Source organism: Dendrobates tinctorius, unplaced genomic scaffold, assembly GCF_039654945.1.
Source record: "Dendrobates tinctorius isolate UK_male_01 unplaced genomic scaffold, ASM3965494v1 ptg000064l, whole genome shotgun sequence".
Lineage (NCBI taxonomy): Eukaryota > Metazoa > Chordata > Amphibia > Anura > Dendrobatidae > Dendrobates > Dendrobates tinctorius.
Window position 1 is genome coordinate 21,208,406 of NW_027361732.1, and position 21,282 is coordinate 21,229,687.

The following is a 21,282-nucleotide window of genomic DNA, read 5'->3' on the forward strand; positions in this document are numbered from 1 at the left end:
CTAGCTCTGGTGACTTGGATGCTGTCATGACGACATCTGGTCAGCATGCCAATGATCAGGACCCCGCGTCAAGCTTTGTGGTCTCTGATCCATGGGCAGAGGGTCTGTCATCCCTCTACCGGCTCCCTGAATCCTGCAATTGCATTTGATCACAGCATTTAGGGGGTAAAAGTGATGGGATCAGTGCAGGACCGCTTCTGGTACTCAGAGCTGGGTGTCAGCTGTCAGAATCATCTGACACCTGGTGGCTATCGCCTAAGCCCAGCCCGTGTGCCTGGGTGATCCTGATGATGTAATTATCAGTCCCTGGTCAATAAGGCCCATGGCACAGGAACGTATTATGACGCCAGATGTCAGAAAGTGGCTAAAAATTACAGTAATACTCGCCTAACGCTCATTCCATTGAAGACATCATCTCCTGTAAAAAACATAAAATAGCAAACAACAAAAATACTCAGCACTCGCAGTAATTAGTGGCAGCAGGTGTAGACTGTAGTAATCCAGTGACCAGTGGTAAACTTTTTACCTCTGATCACAGCAGCGGGCTCACACATTTTAAAATCCAAAATGTTGGCTTACTAAAATGTATGTTCAGTAAATGCACTAAATACTTGGTCGGGGATCCTTTTGCATCAATTTCTGCATCAATGCAGTGTGGCATGGAGGCAATCAGCCTGTGGCACTGCTGATTTGCTATGGAAGCCCAGTTTGCTATGAAAGCAGCCTTCAGCTTGTCTGCATTATTGGATCTGGTGTCTCATTTTACTCTTGATAATACCCCATAGATTCTTTCTGGGGTTAAGGTCAGGGGAGTTTGCTGGCCAATGAAACACAGTGATACTGTTGTTTTTAAATCAGGTATTGGTACTTTTGCAGTGTGGACAAGTGCCAAGTCCTGCTGGAGAATGAAATTTTCATCTCCAAAAATCTTGTCGCCAGAGGAAAGCATGAAGTGCTTTAAAATTTCTTGTTAGACGGCTGAGCTGACTTTGGTCTTTATAAAACACAGTGAACCTACACCAGCTGATGACATGGCTCCTCAAACCATCACTGATTGTGGAAACTTCACACTAGACCTCAAGCTGCTTAGATTGTGGCCTGCCCACTCTTCCTCCTGACTCTGGGACCGTGATTTCCAAATGAAATGCAAAATTTACATTCAACTGAAAACAACACATTGGACTAACTCGGCAACAGTCCAGTTCTTTTTCTACTTGTCCCAGGTAAGACACTTCTGGCTTTTTTTATTTGTAATGAGAGGCGTGACAATTGTAGACCATGTCCTGGATACATCTGTGTGTGGTGGCTTTTGAAGCAATGACTCCAGCAGCAGTCCGTTTCTTGTGAATCTCCCCCAAATTTTTGAATTGCCTTTTCTTAACAATCCTTTCAAGGTTGTGGTCATCCTGGTTGCTTGTGCACCCTTTTCTACCACACTTTTTACTTCCACTCAACTTTCTATTAATATGCTTGGATACAGCACTCTTCTTTACCAATGACCTTTTGTGGCTTACCCTCCTTGTGGAGTGTGTCAATGACTGCATTCTGGACATCTGTCAAGTCAGCAGTCTACCCCATGATTGTGGAGCCTACTGAAACAGACCTTTTTAATTGCTTTGGAAGCCTTCTCATGTATTTTTTGTTAATTATTCTAATTTACTGAGATAATGACTTTTGGGTTTTCATTGGCTGAAAGCCATAATCATCAGCATTAACAGAAATGAACACTTGAACTAAATCACTGTTTGTAGTGACTCTACAAAATTTACATTAACACAGGCTCTAGTTTGCATGCTGCATGATATAATCAATCACCACTTTACTCTGCTGATAGTGACCATGTTAATGTTAAGTCGATTCATAACTGGCTCAATGATCGTACTCAAATAGTGGAAATAAATGGTTGAACATCCAATTGGAAGAGTGCTTCAAGCAGGGTACCACAAGTTTCTGTCCTGGCCCCAGTATTGTTCAATATTTTTATAAATGATATTTATCTGGGAACTGAAGGCAGAATAATCAAATTTGCAGATGATGCAAAGTTAGGAGGGATAGCTATTACTAGAGAAGACAAAGAAAGGATTCAGAAGGATCTAGATTAGTTTGAACAACAGGCAGTGACTTATCTAATGGTATTTAACACGGAGCAATGCATGATTCTACATCTGTACAAGAAAAACAATTATTTAGAAAGCAACACAGATCTTAAAGTACTGCATTCCCAATTTTGCATACTGCATATTACCTTTCAACACACTGCCTGATTTTGCTCATACACATATAATATTTACATTGGCAAATGCTTTTACATTTTACTTTTGCTAATCAGTCAGTGGCTCAGTCATGCTGCTCTGTCACTGTGAGCCCTGACGGACATTCGTCACCATCTAAGAATAGTCAAGAGGTATGTGCACACGTTGCGGATTCGTGTGCGGATTTTTTCCGTGCGGAATCTGCAGAATCCGCAGGTCAAAATGCCTGCGTTTTTACTGCGGATTTATTGTGGATTTTGTGCGGATTTCGCCTGCGTTTTTACACCTGCTGATTCCTATAATGAAATGGGTGTTAATCGCTGCGGAATCCGCACAAAGAATTGACATGCTGCGGAAAATATACCGCTGCGTTTCTCTGCGGATTTTTCCGCAGCATGTGCACAGCGTTTTTTTTTCCATAGGATAACATGGTACTGTACATCACTTGTGAATCTGCAGCAGATCCACAGGGACAAATCTGCTGCGGATCCACACACGTATCCGCTGTGCACATACCCAAAGTATCCTCAGACAATAAGTGGGGATGAAAAGCAGCTTGAGCCTTAGACATTTTGCTGGTCAATTTGCTTTCTGTGCTTGAACAGTTGATGCCGTTATTTGTGCTGATAGAAAGTCATAGTGGGATGTGCGGTTGCTAAAATAAACTATTAAAACAGGTCTGCCACAAGTAATTAAACTAAGCAAATATTTTAATGTTTTATATATTTACTTAATATTTTAACCCTTTTACTGACAAAAAAGCCATAACCAAAAATGGTATGCTAGTATGGTATGCTGGTCCCCAGGATTGTCTTGGGGTGTATGATTGCTAAATTGAAATAGTAAAACAGGAATGCAAAAAGTATAATGTATCCCCTCATGTCTTTCTCTAAAAGGACATAACAAGAACACCTCCTGAAAGTCATCACCCACAACAAGCCACAGTATTTGTGAGCATTTTACTTGTGCAATTTCGGACTATTTACAAATTTGCAAAAAAACTGTACTAGTATCATATAAAATATATCTGTCAAGATTTTCTTTAAAAACAAAAAATAAAACCCTTTACAGGATGAATAAATGCAATAATTGTTGTCACGGATGGCTTGTCTGTCTTAGATTTCTTAAACAGACATTTATTTGTTTCAGTTTTTACCTTAAGCAGAAAATTTGGACTAAAGGGCCTGTCACAATAAGCGATATCGCTAGCAATATCACTATAACGTCGCTGGTTTTTGTGAAGTTATAGCGATATTGCTAGTGATATCGCTATGTCTGATACTTACCTCTGACCGCTCCCCCGCTGGTTATCGCTGATCGCGCAAGAACGTTCTGGACCATTTCTTGTCGTCAGCTTCCTGCTGGGGCTTCCTACTTTGGAGACGAGCGACACGTGGACGCGGGCGAAAGGACGTCAGGATCGCCTTGTCTGACAGATAAGTAGCGACCCCCAACCCCTGCGATGTCGCTGGTGAGATCTGTCTGTGTGGCAGCTCACTAGCGACCACTTAGCAATGCACCAGCGATCCTGACAGCGTCATATCGCTGGTGCTTCGCTAAGTGTGACAGTACCTTAAAGCCCCCTTTACATTTAGCGATGCACCAGCGATCCTGACCAGCGATATGACCCTGTCAGGATCGCTGGTGCATCGCTAAGTGATTGCTAGTGAGCTTCCACACAGGAAGATGTCACAGCGATACAGCAGCGATACAGCGGATGATACTTACCTTTCAGACGCGGCGATCCTGACATCCTCCATCCGCGTCCACGCGTCGCTCGTCGGCGCCAGCAGGAAGCCCAACAGGAAGTGCCCGACGAGAAATGGAGCTGCGCGATCTCGCGCGATCAGCGATGTACAGCGGGGGAGCCGGTCGGAGGTAAGTATCACATATAGCAATATCACTAGTGATATCGCTGCTGCGTTACCAAATCGGTGATGCTTTAGCGATATTGTTAGCGATATCGCTATGTGTAAAACCCCCTTAAGGGAACTTAAACTACGCTACTTGTTTGTAGAACCAGAAGAATTAAATAAAATGGTGATATTAAGTTGTGGAACTGCAGTATATCACGAATCAATAAAATTACAGTCACACAAACTGTTCCATATACCTAAAATCCTAAAATAGTCACTACTTTCACAAGCCTCATCTAATGCTTGTGATAATCCATATGATAGCATAAACAATAGCGATAGCATAAATAGTCAGTCAATGGAAATGGAAAAACATTTATATAAGATACATTATTATTACTACTGCTATTACAAGTCATGATCTAGATATATTTTTCCTATAATTTCTATTACAACACAAGTAGGAAATTAAAATATAATAATTCACCAATCTATCCCTCAAGATGCTTTCCATATTATCAATATTTTATTAATTGAGGTCAAGTAACTTGAAATCAAATATTTGTAAAAAGAAGGATCTTGTTTAAACTCTCAAATAACTATATGGATGTAGCTCTAACACATATTTGTTCTCCTTTCCTAAAAGTGTGGGTACAATTTAGCACTTTAAAAATGACTAAAATGATAACATTTTAATAATTGGAAACATAATACTCTTGCTTTTTAAAACAAACACAATCTAAAAATAAATAAGGCTATTAACCTGTAACACCACAAAAAATGTTTTGTTGCTGCAATGTGTTGAATAAGTATCCACCTGATTCAGTTTGACCAAAATATTGCTTAGGTCATGACCTTCCTAAATCCAATTACTGCAACCTAGTGTAGAATGAAGGGGAATGATGCATCAGTGACCTCTGCTCCACATTCCTATACATTGTTGTGAAGGGAATGGTCATCGCTTTGTGAAAAATGAAAAAATAAATAAATATATGTGTGTGTGTGTGTGTGTGTGTAGAAAGTAAAAATTTGATACACTGTCAATTTTGCAAGTTTTCCCACCTACAAAAAATAGAGAAGTCTGTCATTTTTATCAGATACACTTCATCTGTGAGAGGCAGAATCTTAAAAAAATCCAGAATATCACACTAAATGATTTTTCATAATTATTTTGCATTTTATTGAATAAAATAAGTATTTGAAACTATAGAAAAATAGAACCTAATATTTGGTACATAAAACTTTGTTTGCAATTGCAGAGGTCAGATGTTTCCTGCAGTTCTTGACCAAGTTTGTACATACTTCAGCAGGGATTTTGGACCACTCCTCCATACAGGTCTCCAGATCTTTCAGGTTTTGAGATGTAGCTGGGCAACATTGAGTTTCAGCTCCCACCAAAGATTTTCTATTGGATTCAGGACTGGAGACAGGCTAGGAAACTTCCACACCTTGAAATGCTTCTGAGTGAGCCACTCCTTAGTTGACCTGGTTGTGTATTTTTTGGATCATTGTCATGCTAGAAGACCCAGCCACCACCCATCTTCAATGTTCTTACTGAGAGAAGAAGGTTGTTGGACAAAAGCTTGCGATACATGACCCCATCCATCTTCCATTCAATACGGTGCAGATGACCTGTCCCCTTTGCAGATAAGCACCCCCAAAGTATGATGTTTCCCCCAGCAGGCTTCATGGTTGGGAGGGTGTTCTTGGGGCTGTACCCATATCTCTTCTTCTTAGAAACATGGCAAGTGGAGTTGATGCCAAAAAGTTCTATTTCAGTCACATCTGACAACATGACCTTCTCCCATGCCTCCTCTGGATTATCCAGATAGTAAATGGTGAACTTCAAATGGCCTTCAGATGTACTGGCTTGAGCAGAAGGACCTTGTGTGCCCTGCAGGATTTTAATCCATGCTGGCGTAGTGTGTTACTAACAGTAATGTTTGAGACTGTGATCCTAGCTCTCTTCAGATCATTGACGAGGTCCTCCCATGCAGTTATAGGCTGATTCCTGACCTTACTCAGAATCATTGTTACCCCATGAGGCAAAATTTTGCATGGAGCCCCAGACTGAGGAAGATTTACAATTATCTTGTGTTTCTTACATTTTCTAATAATTGTGCCAACTGTTGCTGCCTTGTCACAAAGCTGCCTGCCTATTGTCCTGTAGCCAATCCCAGCCTTGTTCAGGACTGCAATTTTGTCCCTTGTGTCCGTAGACAGATCTTTCTTCTTGGCCATGGTGGAGAGTGTGATTGATAAAGTATGTGTGGCAGGTGTCTTTTATACAGGTAATGAATTCAAACAAGTTCAATTAATACAGGTAATGAGTGCAGAGTAGGTGGGCTTCTTATAGAAAAACCAGCCAGAAGTCTTGTTGGTTGGTAGGTGATCAAATACTTATTTCATGCGACATAATGCATTTTCATTATTTATAAATCATACAATGTGATTTTCAGGTTTTCATTTTTAGATTTTTTCTCGCACAGTTGAAGTGTACCTATGATAAAATTACAGACCATTCCATTCTTCGTTAATGGGAATACTTGCAAAATTGGCAGTGTGTCAAATATTTATTTTCCCATACATACAGTGGAGAAAATAAGTATTTGACACAGTGCCAATTTTGCAACTTTTCCCAGCTACAATGAATGGAGAGGTTTGTAATTTTTATATATACACGCACACTCCATATTTTTTGGACTATAAGATGCACGTAGTTTTAGAGGTGGAAAATAGAAAAAAATGTCAAGCAAAAAATGTAGTTAAGACACACTGTTATGGGAGGGGGTATCTGAGTCACACACTAATAGAGGGGTAATGTCCCCAATTTCTGTACTAACATCCTCCATCCTGGCACATGTCTCCATCCTGGTATATATGCCCTCCGAACCAGATATATATGTTCCAATCCAGGTATACGTGATCCTGGCAGGTATATATGGCCCCAATCCAGGTATACATATGTGTTAGCTGCAGCAGCCAGCTCCTGCTTCCTGTAGCCCATTCATCAGCTGCTGCCACTCCCACCCCCCATCCACAGCCACATGGAGAGATTCTTTTGAGTGTGCTCTTTCAAGGCATATCTGTAGGAAGAGAGACATTAAACCTATGAGATTTATTAAATTGGGTACTTATAATTAAATTGGTCTCACAATCCCATGACCTATGCTGGGAAAGTACGTCACATTCAGTCTCAGTAAAAACATCCTCAATATCTTGTATAAAATCTGGAAGAAGAGATCTCATAGAAAAAATCCCCCCAAGAATTAACCTTGGGAGTCTCCCAGTTGATGGTAGAACTGTGCTTCAACAACCCGAGCATACCCAACATAAAGGTGCTTCTCACAAAATTAGAGTGTCATTAAAATGTTATTTTATTTCAGTTCTTCAATACAAAAAGTGAAACTCACATTTTATATAGAATCATTACAAACAGAGTAATCTACTTCAATTGTTTATTTCTGTTAATGTTGATGATTATGGCTAACAGCCAATGAAAATCCAAAAGTCACTACCTCAGTAAATTAGAATAGTTAATAAAAAATTCCTGCAAAGGCTTCCTAAGTGTTTAAAAAGGTCCCTTAGTCTGTTTCAGTAGGATCCACAATCATGGGGAAGACTGCTGACTTGACAGATGTCCATAAGGCAGTCACTGACACACTCCACAAGAAGGGTAAGCAAAAGCAACAAAAGGTCATTGCTAAAGATACTGGCTGTTCACAGAGTGCTGTATCCAAGCATATTAATGGAAGGTTCAGTGGAAGGAAAAAGTGTGGTAGAAAAAGGGGCACAAGCAACCAGGATGACTGCAGCCTTGAAAGGATTGTTAAGAAAATGCCATTCAAAATTTTTTGAGGAGATTTACAAAGAGTGGACTGCTGCTGGAGTCATTGCTTCAAGAGTCAACACACAGACGTTTCCAGGACATGGTCTACAAGTGTTGCATTCCTTGTGTCAAGTCACACATAGCCAGAAGAGTCTTACATGGGCCAAGAAGAAAAAGAACTGGACTGTTGCTAAGTGGTCCAAGGTGTTTTCTTTCAGATGAAAGTAAATTTTGCATTTAATTTGGAAATCAAGGAACCAGAGTCAGGAGGAAGACTGGAGAGGCACGCAATTCAAGCTGCTTGAGGTCTAGTGTGAAGTATCCACAATCAGTGATGGTTTGGGAAGCCATGTCATCTGCTGGTGAACGTAAACTGTGTTTTATCAAGACCAAAGTCAGTGCAGTCGTCTACCAGGAAATTTTACAGCACTTCATGCTTGCCTCCACTGACAAGCTTTTTGGAGATGGAAATTTCGTTCCCAGGCAGTATCTGAAACACTGAATCATTGCATGCATATGTTCCAAGTTCAAATCCCTCCTTGGACTCTCTGCAAGCCTCAATTTGCATCAGTTCACCTGCCTCAATAGGATGAGTGGGAGAAGTCACTGAAACACCCTCAAATGTATTCTTATCCCTAAGACATCTGTCCAAATGTACTTCCAGTGACATGGCTTCTTCCAGGGACAATGGGGAGAAATTACAAAACATATCTCATACCTGGCTAGAAAGACCCTGGCAAATTAACTGTGGAGGGTAGAGTCATTCCTGGAGATTTCCACTACCCAGGTTCTGAGCTAAGAGCAGTAGTCCTTCACTTTACAATTTCCCTGAACCAACTTGCAGATCATTTATTCAGCAATAGCACCTTTATTGGGGCTGTCATAAATGTGCCCCAGAGCAGAGAAAAAAACGTCAGCTGAGACAAACACTGGAGAATTATAAGGCAGAGAAAATGTCAAAGCCTGAGAATGTCCACAGAGCAAAAACAGAACAATACCCACGCTGACTCTCTCCTATGGATGAGGCAGAACTGAGATGAAAACACAACTTAAATGAAGAAAGATGGAAAGGTTACTTTGGTCCCCATTTAAACAATCCTGTAAATTTACCTTAGACTCAGAAGACTGTTTTGGGTGGACTAAATCCCTGTGACAGTGGGGAATGCATGCTGTTGTTAACGCTTAATGTCTGCCACCTCCAAGGAAAAGTACCATCATTGCACGGCCAGGGTATCCATAGCATCTACGATGGCTTTTCAGCACACAAAAAGTGAAGTGGGCTGCGGGTAATGTTATGATTGTGTAACTACTCACATTAGAAAATAGGTAAAACATTAAAAAACTGAAACTGACCAAGAGGGTTCCTTTACAGAGTAGGAATTCTGAACCCACAGTCCCTAGGGCATACACTAGCACAAATGACACTCACCTTTCCAGAGTTCCATACTGGTTCACTACTTGCACTCTGGCTGAAATGTAATATAATCAAGCTATTTTCTCTCTTTGAGATTGTGGGTATGTTATAACAATGAGGGAAAAACTTATTCAATTTTAGATTTAATATATAAAAAGTATAGTGCTTAAAAAATGTTAAAAAGGTGAAATAGCAAAAAGGCTTACATTAAAAAGTGTAAGACAAAATGGTTAAAATACAGTTTCCTCTCATGAATTGGATCTGTTAGAGCATCTGTCAGAGGAGAAGACTGCATGAAATATAGCTATATCTGCAATACTGGTTGCTTCTCCTGGGATCTGACATAGATTTTCCTTAGATGACATGTTCTAGAGGGTTTAACCAGACCCCTGACTCCTCCCTTTGCTGAGGTAAGAGAAGAACGGCTGATTAGATTTAATTGTAATCCAGTTTTAGCCCTCATTTCTGCTTTGGTTCATATTTTACCCCAGAAACATCTGAAGGAAACAATATGGCCATCACCTTCCTGAATTTACTTCAAACATTCTATACATACTACACATGAATATGATTCAGAGATGTATTCGATTCCTGTACATGGCCACCTAACAAAACTTTTACTATTTTTACCCTGATCATGAATATATCCATAGATTCTGTAAAATCAGAATTATCATTTAAAGGACCTGAAAGCATTGTTTTTACCTTGTTCTGTCTGTGGAGTACTGACAAAATCGCTACACAAGGCAAAAGCATCAACACCATGGCATTAGAACCTACTTGCCAGTGACGGCAAACAGGGACACATCAACTGGCCCAAATTGTTATAAATCAGCTAACTGTTAATTACTCTATGTACACACTCCTTATCTACTTTTCATCAGATAGCCTACTTTAATTACCTGTTAACAGTGGAGGGTGCTACCAGTTATCCAATGGCCCCAATCTTTGTTCTCTATAACTCATAACTCCACTTACGACACTTAACATATAAACTTCTACTAACATAGTCTTTCCTTTAACAAAATTCTTAATTTTTGTGGAAATAATGATTTTTGTTGTGGTCAGATGAAGTTCCATAAATAGAAAACTATAAGACTGGCCTCCCACCCAGGACTTTTAACCCCTTAGTGACAGAGCCAGTTTGCAGCTTAATGACCAGGCCAATTTCTACAATTCTGACCACTGTCCATTTATGAGGTTATAACTCTGGAACGCTTTAATGGATCCCGCTGATTCTAAGAATGTTTTTTCGTGACATATTGTACTTCATATTAGTGGTAAAATTTCTTCGATAAGTCTTGTGCTTATTTATGAAAAAAATGGAAATATGGCGAAAATTTAGAAAATTTTGCAATTTTAAAACTTTAAATTTTTATGCCCTTAAATCAGAGAGATGTGTCGCACAAATTTCTTAATAAATAACATTTCCCACATGCCTACTTTACATCAGCACAATTTTGGAAGCAAAAATTTTTTTTGTTAGGAAGTTATAAGGGTTAAAAGTTGACCAGCGATTTCTCATTTTTACAACAAAATTTACAAAACCATTTTTGTTAGGGACCACATCATATCTAAAGTCATTTTGAGGGGTGTACATGACAGAAAATGCCCAAAAGTGGCACCTTTCTAAACACTAGACCCCTCTAGGTGCTCAAAACCACATTCAAGAAGTTTATTAACCCTTTAAGTGCTTCACAGGAACTAAAGCAATGTGGAAGGAAGAAATTAACATGTAACTTTTTTTTGCAAAATATTTACTTCAGAACCAATTTTTTTTATTTTCACAAGTGTTAAAAGAGAAAATCAACCACAAAATTTGTTGTACAATTTCTCCTGAATACGCCAATACCCCATATGTGGGGGTAAACCACTTTTTCAGCACACGGCAGAGCTCGCAAGGGATGGAGCGCCGTTTGACTTTTTCAACGCAGAATTGGCTGGAATTGAGATTGGATGGCATGTTGTGTTCGTAGAGCCCTTAATGTGCCTAAACAGTGGAAAACTCCAGCAAGTGACCCCATTTTGGAAACTAGACTCATTAAGGAACTTATCTAGATGTGTGGTGAGCACTTTGAACCTTCAAGTGCTTCACAGAAGTTTATAACGTAGAGCCGTGAAAATAAGAAATCTATTTTTTTTCCACAAAATGATCTTTTTGCCCCAAAATTTTTATTTTTACAAGGGTAACAGGAGAAATCATACCCGCACAGTTGTTGTGCGATTTGTCCTGAGTATGCTGATACCCCATATGTGGGGGGAACCACTGTTTGGGCGCATGGGAGAGCTTGGAAGGGAAGGAGTGCCATTTTGGAATGCAGACTTTAATGGAATTGTCTGCGGGCATCATGTTGCGTTTGCAGAGCCCCTGATGGGCCTAAATAGTGGAAACCCCCAACAAGTGACCCCATTTTGGAAACTAGACCCATTAAGGAACTTATCTAGATGTGTGGTGAGCACTTTGAACCTTCAAGTGGTTCACAGAAGTTTATAATGTAGAGCCGTGAAAATAAAAAATCCATTTTTTTCCACAAAAATGATCTTTTTGCTCCCAAATTTTTATTTTTACAAGGGTAACAGGAGAAATCATACCCGCACAGTTGTTGTGCGATTTGTCCTGAGTACACCGATACCCCATATGTGGGGGGGGAACCACTGTTTGGGCGCATGGGAGAGCTCAGAAGGGAAGGAGTGCAATTTTGGAATGCAGACTTTGATGGAATGGTCTGCGGGCATCATGTTGCGTTTGCAGAGCCCCTGATGGGCCTAAACAGTGGAATCCCCCCACAAGTGACCCCATTTTGTAAATTACACCCCCTAAGAAACTTATCTAGATGTGTGGTGAGCACTTTGAACCCCCAAGCGCTTCACAAAAGTTTATAAACGCAGAGCCGTGAAAATAAAAAGTCTTTTTTATTTCCACAAAAGTGATTTTTTAGACCCCAATTTTTAGACCCCCAAAGTTGGTAAACAGTGGAAACCCCTCAATTCTTGCTCCAACCCTAACCCCAACACACCCCTAATCCTAATCCCAACCCTAACCCTAATCCCAACCCTAATCCCTAATCCTAATTCTAACCCTAATCCTAGTTCGCCCTAACCCTAATTCTAACCCTAGCCCTAACCCTAACCCTAGCCCAACCCTAACCCTAACCCTAGCCCAACCCTAACCCTAACCCTAGCCCAACCATAACCCTAACCCTAGCCCTAACCCTAGCCAACCCTAACCCTAACCCTAGCCCTAACCCTAGCCCAACCCTAACCCTAACCCTAATGGAAAACTGAAAAAAAAATATTTTCTTTATTTCATTATATTTGCCTATATAAGGGGGTGATAAACAGGGGGGTATGTACTATTTTTTTTATTTTGATCATTATGATCGTTTATCATAGTGATCAAAATAATGAATGGAATCTGCCAGCTGGAGCCGGCAGATTCCCGGCGGGCGCACTGCGCATGCGCCCGCCATTTTCAAGATGGCGGCGCCCATCGGAGGACGCCGGCGGGATGTGGGACCACCGGGAGGGGATGGAGGGCCACGGAGAGGTACCGGGGGGGATCAGGGACCCTATTTCTCTCTCCTCTGATGTGCGATCACATCAGAGGAGAGAGAAATTAAATGTAAAATCGCGGCTTTTTTTTTTGGCGGTCGCCGTTATAGGGTTAATAATGGCGATCGCAAAAGAGGGGTCGGTAAAAACCAACCGATTCATGTTCTCTGGGGTCTCGGCTACCCCTGGCAGCCGAGACCCCGGAGAAAATCCGACACTGGGGGGTGCTATTCACTTAAATCACAGCGCCGTGAATTAACGGCGCTGTGGTTTTAGTACCCTTAACTACCGCCGTTAAAAGGCGTATCGGCGGTCGTTAAGGGGTTAATATAATATTTTCTGATAGTGTTTCTTCACTTGTACTTTCTATAATTACTATGAAACAAATATCAAGTATCTTAGAATCCTGTTCAATGCTGTCAGATACATCTTCAAGGCGTGTTGAGTCAGTATTGCACAATTATCTGAAGACGACATTATTTCTTCAAGGATTTCAGGCTTACCAGATATTTAATCTGCATTGAGAATGCCTAATTCTTTTGGTGATGGAGTATTTATTGCAGCTCTTCAGTTTCAGAATCACAATTCTCTAATTCAGATTCTTCAGCAGCACCGTTTGTTGGCACTAAGTCATATGGAGAATGTGATAATTTGTGGAATTAAACACTGAAACACACTTTCTCGTAGTCTGAACAGCATGTCACTCATGGAAAGAAATAGCCAAAGATGAAAGTTGTTAGGACACACAGATACATGCAGTTTCCCCAGAAATGCATGGCTGTCAATAAGAGCCGGACCCTGCGTGCATCATTTATAAAATGCATGGTCAATTAGGTTTGGTGTAATTGATATAGAGCTGGAGCCTAGGTAGGTAAATTCTGAGTAATCCCATGTGCAAGAAAGAGGAGTTATTCTCGTGAATTGATAGGCAAATACAGTATAGTCTGCCAGACCACAAAATATGGATAATTTTGGACAGGCTTTGTTAAATTATAACTCATGGGTCTGGAAATAGTTTTCAAATCTGACATGTCACTTTAAGTGGTAATAACTCGGGATTGTTTCAACATATCCTGGTAATTTTGACATTATTTTTTCCAGACACAATATATTTTATGATAATGGTATATTTTTAAGGTCAATATGTTTTGCATTTTTTAATAAAAATATCAGAAATTTGACAAAAATGTAAGAAAATGCAATTTTCAAACTTTAAATGATTATTCCTTCAATTCAGATAGTCACAACACACAAAATAGTTTAATGGGTTTTTCCACAAACAAAAGTTCATTTTAATTAATAAATCTTGAAATAATAAGAAGTTCCACTTTTGGATGTGTTTATATAAAATGTTCCTGTGCTGAGATAATCTTATAAATGTGCCCCTGCTGTATACTGTGTAATGACTGTGTCTGACCGTACAGGAAAATCTTCTGACCATACCGCCTCACGTGGGCAGGAGGGAGGGGGAGTATACAGATATTCCAAATAATTCATTCCTTGAAGTAAAATATTGTTTAAAAACAGACAGGGAAATGTTTTACCTCACAAAAAGAATTACCTTGAATGCCATGCTGTAATGTCTATATATTCTCTTTTGCTTCCTCCCCTGCCCAAGAGCTGTGGTATAATCAGGAAATGTTCCTTCTTGGTCAAACACAGCCATTAAATAGTACACAGCAGGGGCACATTCATAAGATTATCTAAGCACAGTAACTTTTTTTAAACACATGAAATTCAGGAAATTATTATTATGCCAAGATCTATTGATTAAAATAAACTTTGGATCATGAGAAGACCCCTTTAATTTTATGATATAACATTTAACTCATGTCTGATTTACATTAAACCATCTGTAAAATGTTATTTTATTTTGGTAGGATGTTAGACGCTTTAAAAATGAGCAATTTTTCATTTTTTCAAGGAAATTTACAAAACTTATTTTTTAAAGACCTATTCAGTTTATAAGTGACTTTGAGTAACCATATGTTAGAAAATCCCCCAAAGTTACACTGCATTAAGCACATCACCCCTCATCATATTTAACACTGTTGTCAGGTTGCTTAGTAACCTTCAGGTGCTTTTCAAGAATTACTATAAAGTGTCATGATGGGAAGGAAAAACATTTTTACCATCTAAATGTTGCAGTCATCTGAAAAGGCCAAAATATATGGCAGAGCCTAGGGCTATTGCTGGATCTTTGGTTGCCATTGCAACCAAGAGCACTATACAATCAAGATTTTAGGGTGCCAACTGGGGTACAAAGGGAGACACCACACTTTGTTAACCATTTAGAAGATGTAGACACTATTCATTGCAGCTTCTAAGGGGTTCAATGGCCATGGCCAGTTCCAGTACCAACCATGACTGATTCAGAAGGGTTTCAGTTTACAGATGACAGCTGCTGCATTTTAATTCATGGGGAATTGCTATTCACTTCTATCTCAGGTCAGTTTTAAGTTGCATTGGTGGTCACTAATGAAAAGCAGGAAGTGTCAGCCTGCTCTGTGTGTTGTTAAATGGGCTTTACTAAGAATGTATGTGCATAAATGAGGCCAAAAGGTACTTTATAGTCCTGTGATGCCTCTAAGTGTTTCAGACCTCTTTACTTATTGTGATTTGTGGGGAACCAATTGAATGCAAATCAAGTTTTGGGGGAAAATGTTTCAATGTGGCTAATTTGAATTTCAAAAGATTCAATTATCTCTGGTAAATAATTATTTTGTTTTCTTCCAATCAAATATCATGCATTACATACAGTTTGCAATACTAATATATGTTTAATTAAACAATTATATATAAAAAATATTGCAAATATTTATGATTCTTGGTTAATCAATATATAGAAATGATTTCAAAAGCGGAGACTCAAGACTGTGCTAGAAAAGGATTCGCCAAACTATGAGGCAAAAAAATGAGCAGCTCATTGAAACAAAGACAGAGGTCATGTAATCTTCACAAATATAGTAAGTTTTAGGATCTGAGTGTGAATGATGTTTTGTTTTAAGAATTGACAGTATAAATTAAAGGGGTTTGTCTGGTCACTGTAGACTGCAAACTTGGGAATCATCACATATCGCACACTGCTCATTGTGAAGAATCTCCCGTGCCGACACCAGGAGTTGGCAGTCATGTGACTGCAAGTATGCAATTTTCAAACTCCCAGTCACAATATGACAAAGCTGCTATCAGCATTGCTCAATACAGTTGCACTAAGTGACACCACGCTCTGAGACAGATATTAGGACATGTATATTGACACAAGGTGAACCAGATTTGGTTGTAAAAGGGTTTCAGTGCAATAGTAGGAATGATCTCTACATCTTTGTGTGAGAAATAATAGGAAGAGGACTGCCAGAAGCCACCAAAAATTAACTTGTGTTCATGTTTCTGATATTAGTATTGTGAGGAAAGAGGGAGACACAAGCGCAATATAGGGTCTTATCCCACAAATAAAGTAAGCGGTTTGACAGAAAACTGCTCACCTGGTAGTAGGTATTCAAAGCATGTATAGATAAGGGCTGCTGCAGATCCACAAGTCGGTCACCAACTATCTGAAACAAAACTCTGCAAAGGAATACGTGAATTTCGTCCATGCTGCCCAAATTATGAAATTCCAGAAGGTTAATAAAGGTTTATTAACCTTCTGGAATTTTATCATTTGGGCAGCTGTTACACCACCGGATTTGGTCCCTTACCTGGGGGTCTCCGCCCCCCGGCACATCTCCGGCCAGCTCCCACGCCACTCCCCATCTGCCTTTTCGGGGACGAGGTGCGTCACAGGTCGCTTGCCCTTCCTCGGCTGCAGGGCATCTTGGGAGCTCGTGACCCGGTGGCTCCACCCCAATATGGCGGCACCCACCGGGTATTTCTGGCCGGCGTCTATGCAGGTAAGATGCCTGTTTGTCATTCTATGTGGCGCCTGCTCTCTTTCCAGAGCGTCACCCTCGCCTCTCAGGTCCCTGTATCCTGACTCCAGTGTGCCCTGTGTCTCGGTCCTGTTTGCCATCCGGCACCACCATCTGTTGCCTGCCTGCTCCTTCTCCCTGTCTTGTTTGTCTGTATTGCCTACCATCCTCCTTCATTCCCTCTGCCACCCCGTCCTGGCCTGCTCCCTGTCCATCCTTCCTCTCCGCCTGTTCTGTGTCTCCGCTGTATCTACCAACCCTGTGTCTCCCATCCTCATTGTTGTTCCTCTTCCTTTCAGCATCTGGCCCCGGTCCGTCCAGACTTTTCCAGCTCTTCTCTGCCTCCATAGTCCTGTGTTCCACCACCTTCTCTCCGTCTTCACCATGGTCTTCGTCAGATCCCTCCATTATTTACCCTAAGCCGCCCCTTTGGTTTCCGGCTGTTGTGGTTCCATCTCCCTCGGGCCTGCCCCTAACACTCCCTGTATAGGTGGTGGTCATTACCTGGTTTGCTTGCCCTTGGGGGCTCTGGAGCCACGACCCAGAGGGTCCACTTCCGGGCAATCTCCCTAGAACCCTGACACTATAAACAGGCCATGGACCCCACTGGAGCCACTGCGGCTCAGAAAGAGCTTGTCTATCTACGGGAGAATCAAACCCTTTTCATGGCTTTCATGAAGTCTATGGACTCCCGTCTCTCCGCACTCCAAGCCTCCGATCCAGGAAATGCTTCCCAGTTGGCTGGACTGCAACAGGAGCTGGTTCACCAGAGAGATACCCAGTCCCATATCCTAAGTTATATGGCCTCGGTGGACAACCGCTTGCTCTCTCTCGAGTCAGCCGCCTCATCTTCCGCTCCAGCTCTGGCTCCCCACCCGCCTCCCTGCTTGGCTTACGCACCTCGATACAATGGTGACCCCAAGCTATGTCGCGGTTTCCTGAACCAGTGCCGCCTCCATTTTGAACTTCTCCCACTGCAATATCCCACTGATCGGGCCAAGGTGGCTTTCATTATCTCCCACCTGGAGGGAGACGCTTTGGCCTGGGTTAACCCTCTCTGGGAGTGTGACAACCCTGTGGTCTCCCAGCTATCAACCTTTATGGAGACCTTTCGTCGAGTGTTCGATGAGCCGGGTCGCCTAGCCTCTACCACGGAATCCTTGTTTAATCTTCACCAGGGTCCCTAATGGTGGGTCAGTGTGCCATCTGGTTCGGACCCTGTCCTCTGATTTGGGATGGAATAACGAAGCGTTGGTGGGAGCCTTCTGGCGCAGTCTTTCAGGACGAATTAAGGATGAGTTGGCTGGTCGTGATACTCCCACTGCCTTGGAGGATCTAATTTTGCTGGCTACACGTATTGATCTCCGGTTCCAAGATCGTGCCCACGAGAGGATGATTCCCTATTCTTCCTCGGCCATGCGTGCGCCACCCTGCCCTCAACCCAGGACCTCCTCCTCAGCTCCTATGCCCGAACCCATGCAAGTGGACCGGCTCAGACTATCTGGGCAACGCTGAGAGGAGAGGTGCACCCAGGGTCTGTACTTCTACTGTGGCAGTGCCTCCCATCTGGTCTGTGCCTGCCCAGAAAGTCAGGAAAACTCCTCCGCCTAGGTCAGGTAAGAGAGGCCTCCCTAGGTGTATGTGACTCCTCTCTACCCCTCACTCTGTCCATCTTGCTGCACGTGACTCCTCTCTACCCCTCACTCTGTCCATCTGTGCCAGAAACAAGGTCCCAAGACAGCTGCCCTCAGGACTCTTGCACCCGTTGCCTGTGCCTTCGGTCCCTTGGAGCCATATCACCATGGACTTTGTCACGGATCTACCTTCGTCTTCTGACTGTACCGTCATTTTGGTGGTTGTGGATCGTTTTTCAAGAATGGCCTACTTCATTCCTCTGCCTGGACTGCCTTCGGCTCTCGAGTTGTCCAAGATTTTCTTGCACCATATTTTTCAACTTCACGGCTTTCCTCGGCATATCGTGTCAGACCGTGGAGTTCAATTTACCTCCCGTTTCTGGAGAGCCCTCTGCGGATTAATGAAGATGACCCTAGATTTTTCCTTGGCCTGTCATCCGCAATCCAATGGCCAAGTGGAGTGAGTTAATCAGGCTTTAGCCTCCTACCTTTGGCACTTCTCCAATGCACACCAGAGCAATTGGGTTTCCCTGCTCCCCTGGGAAGAATTTGCTTACAACAATCATCCCAACGAGTCCTCTTCCAAATCTCTGGTTTTTGTGGTTTTTGGGCAACACCTGGGCATTCCTCTTCCCATTTCCCCCACCTCGAGCATGCCGGCAGCAGACTCCTTGTCCTCAGAATTCTCCAAAATTTGGAGGGAGACAAAAGGGGCTCTTGAAAAAGCTAGCGACAGGATGAAAAGGTACACCAATAAGAAACGCTTAGACACCCCTCCTTTTCTTCCGGGCGATAAGGTCTGGCTGTCCTCACGTTACATCGCACTTTAAATCCCCTCTTATAACATAGCCCCACGTTACATTGGTCCCTTTGAGGTTTTGAGTCGCATCAATGACGTGGCCTATAAGTTAAAGCTACCTGCCTCTCTGCGAATTTCCAATGCCTTCCACGTCTCTCTCCTCAAACCAGCAGTGTTTAAACGCTTTCACCCAGCTTCATCCCACTCCCCTCAACCTAGCATTTCTGAGGATATTTTTGACGTCAAAGACATTCTAGCCAAGAAAACAGTCAGAGGAAAGACCTTTTTTCTTATTGATTGGAAAGGGTTCGGTCCTGAGGAAAGGTCGTGGGAGCCTCCGGAGAACATCAATGCCCCTCATATCATGAGAAGTTCCTGTCCAGTCTTAAGAAGAGGGGGAGTAAGAGAGGGGGTACTGTTACACCCCCGGATCCAGTCCCTTATCTGGGGGTCTCCGCCCCCCGGCGTGTCTCCGGGCAGCTCCCACACCGCTCCCCGTCTGCCTTTTTGGGGACGCGGTGCGTCACAGGTCTGCGCCTGTGCACTTGCCCTTCATTGGCTGCAGGGCATCTTGGGAGCTCGTGACCCGGTGGCTCCGCCCCAATATGGCGGCACCCACTGGGTATTTCTGGCTAGCGTCTATGCAGGTAAAATGCCTGTTTGTCATTCTATGTGGCGCCTGCTCTCTTTCCACAGCATCACCCTTGCCTCTCAGGTCCCTGTATCCTGACTCCTGTGTGCCCTGTGTCTCAGTCCTGTTTGCCATTCGGCACCACCGTCTGTTGCCTGCCTGCTCCTTCTCCCTGTCTTGTTTGTCTGTCCTGCCTCCTTCGTTCCCTCTGCCACCCCGTCCTGGCCTGCTCTCTGTCCCTCCTTCCTCTCCGCCTGTTCTGTGTCTCCGCTGTATCTACCTGCCCTGTGTCTCCCATCCTCATTGTTGTTCCTCTTCCTTTCAGCATCTGGCCCCGGTCCGTCCAGGCTTTTCCAGCTCTTCTCTGCCTCCATAGTCCTGTGTTCCATCACCTTCTCTCCATCTTCACCCCGGTCTTTGTCAGATCCCTCCATTATTTACCCTAAGCCGTCCCTTTGGTTTCCGGCTGTTGTGGTTCCATCTCCCTCGGGCCTGCCCCTAACACTCCCTGTATAGGGGGTGGTCATCACCTGGTCTGTTCGCCCTTGGGGGCTCTGGAGCCATGACCCAGAGGGTCCACTTCCGGGCAATCTCCCTAGAACCCTGACAGCAGCGCAGACGAAATCCACGTATTCCTTTGCAGAGTCATGTTTCTGATATGACAGATGCAAATGACAGTAGAAATGCTGTGGTGAATTATCCAGTATCACATGTTAGGGCTCATACTCACTGGTGCGAAAATTGGATGAGTGTAATCCGATTAAAAATCGGATTGCACTCTGACCAATGTTAGTCTATGGGTAACATCTCATTTGCGATTTTTCTCTCAGCCAAAATTGTACTGAGAAAAAAATCTCAGCATGCTGCGATTTGCTGCAATTTTCAGGTGAAAATCGCCTATGCAAGTTAATGGGTGCGATAAAAAATCTGACTGCACTCGGACCATGCAAGTGCTGTCCGATTGATATGCACCGGTGTCCTTTGAAAAAAGCCGACAATTCATATGCGGCTACTGTACAATCACACTGACATGTTAGAATAGAATAGATAGTATACATATATACACATAGAATACACAGATATATATGTGTGTGTCACTGACATGTATATATCTACTGTATGTATTCTATGTGTATACATCTATTCTATCTATTTTTTTATGAGTGGTCAGTGTGATTATAGCCGCATATGAATTACCAGAGATAGATAGATAGATAGATAGATAGATAGATAGATAGATAGATAGATAGATAGATAGATAGATAAGCTGGCAATTCATATGCGGCTAGACAGTAAAATCACACTGGAATGTTCTAATACAAAAGATATACTACATGTATACACATAGAATAGGTGGATATATATATAGGTCAGTGACAAATACAATTACCGTAGTATAGTGTTGCT